This window comes from Cyanistes caeruleus, chromosome 8 (genome assembly GCF_971803275.1).
Source record: "Cyanistes caeruleus chromosome 8, bCyaCae1.hap1.1, whole genome shotgun sequence".
In the NCBI taxonomy this organism is placed as follows: domain Eukaryota; kingdom Metazoa; phylum Chordata; class Aves; order Passeriformes; family Paridae; genus Cyanistes; species Cyanistes caeruleus.
This window is the reverse complement of record NC_141708.1, coordinates 1,706,469-1,708,275: the sequence shown is the minus strand read 5'-3', so window position 1 is coordinate 1,708,275 and position 1,807 is coordinate 1,706,469. Positions and strand designations below refer to the sequence as shown.

General features: G+C 47.6%; 1 long non-coding RNA gene across 1 annotated transcript; it reads left to right on the top strand.

The window, feature by feature from the left end:
• Positions 1 to 338: 338 nt before the first annotated feature.
• LOC147651811 (uncharacterized) lies at positions 339 to 1,469 on the top strand. The gene is made up of 2 exons (XR_015289746.1): positions 339 to 429; positions 1,329 to 1,469. It is a non-coding gene; the product is annotated as an uncharacterized LOC147651811 (long non-coding RNA).
• The last annotated feature ends 338 nt before the right edge of the window (positions 1,470 to 1,807 follow it).

Sequence of the window (1,807 nt, the reverse complement as noted above, 5' to 3'; positions counted from 1 at the left end):
TTTATACTGATATCAATTTCTTTTTTCACCCCCTTACTTATTGCATAAATATTTTTACCTGATAACCTGTATGCAGAACAACGAGAGGCCCCAGAAGTTCCCTGAATTCCAAGAACCTCACCTAGCTTTTGGAATTTTGGAATTTCTTTCAGTGTGAGGTCACAGAGTGATTTGAGTCACAACATAATTCACAAGTGACTCTGAATCCTGTCCCTGCCACAAGAGGAACACCCAGCTTCAAGAGGGACCCTCAGCTTGATCAATCCAGGCTTCAAACCACCCAGTTCTGGAATGACAAGGACAACATTCCAGTTCTGGAATGACAAGCTCTGATTTGTGGTTGACAGGGGAAGAATAAGGTTGCTGGGTGGTCAAGATTGGAACAGCAGGTCCAAGGAGGTGCTGGAATCACTGGAAGTGCTTGAAAAGGTGTATGGATGTGGCACCTGTGTCAGGATGGGTTAGACCGGATTATTCTTGTGCTCTGTTCCAGCCTGGAATTCTCTGATTCCCTGATCTCCTGAAAACACCATTTGGAGAAGCCATTCGAGCACCCCACCAAGGGGAGCCAAGCCCAGGTGACCCCCAACACTTTGGAAACTAAACCATGATCTGGCCTTTGGTGACCAAGCCCCACTCTCTGCCTGTCCCCAACATCCCACAATGATTTAAGCACCAAAACTCAGCCACATAATTAGCAGGAGAAACTGAGGGTTTCTGCTGTAAGGCTGTGATTAAATTAGCCATTTATGGATTTCTGAGAGAAAGGAGACTAAAATGTTTTATAGTGTAGTTAAAAGAACCAGTGAATGATTCCCTCATGTTGAACATTTCCTAATGTCAGAAGCAGGGTGGATGACACAGAAATCATAAATCCAATCGAGAAGTGTTAAAAATCACTTTAGTCTGCCAACTTACTAGAAATTCAATAAAATGGGATGGGAGAATTTATTTGTGTATGTGCAATGGATATGTGTGAAATTAAACCCACGCAAGTGCCAGTGTGCAACACACGCGTGACAGGGTGAGGTTGCCCATCAAAAACGGGGAAGAAATGGGATTTGGGAAAACTATCCTAGGTGGCTGGCTGGAGGACAGAGGGATGGCAGGCTGGGGGTGGCTTTTCTGGGGACAATTCTGTGACTGGTGTCCCCATTGCATCCTCACGCTGGGAGCAGCCCCAGCGCTTCCAGTGAGCTGCTATTTATTTTTGCATGTTTATTTTTCACTTCACTTGTCCTGTTTAATGTATATTAACTCGCGTTTTGTCTGCATGGAGTGGGACTTTTAAGAGGCATGAAATGACAAAACAGGGCTTTGTTTTCCAGCCAGATTCCCTCTGCCTGCGCTCCGCCGGTGTCTGCCTCGGCTTCCAGCTCCATCATCACATCCAACAGAGCCTGGGGCAAAGCTGGAGCAAAACACCCAGCGCATTCAATTTACAAACAGAAATAAACACCTTTTCAGCAGGTTCTACATAATCACTAAGCAAAACCAGGGGAGACAAAAAACCCCACCCACAGCACAGCATTTTTCATGTCGCTTGTGCGCGGCGGTGACCCTTCATTTTCTCGGGGAAATAACGCTATTACGGGGAGATGTCTAGCGCTGGGATCCCGGACGGCATCTCAATCTCCCTGTTTCCCCAGGAGCTGGTGGTTGGCTGCTGTGTCACACCTCTGCAGATTGCCTGGCTCCATCCCCTGGCACACCAGCACCGTGCCCCCCAACCAAAGCCGCTCCCCAGGGCCTCCCGACCACCGAGGCACCCAACTTGGAGCGGGCGAAAATGAACCAGATATGAAAA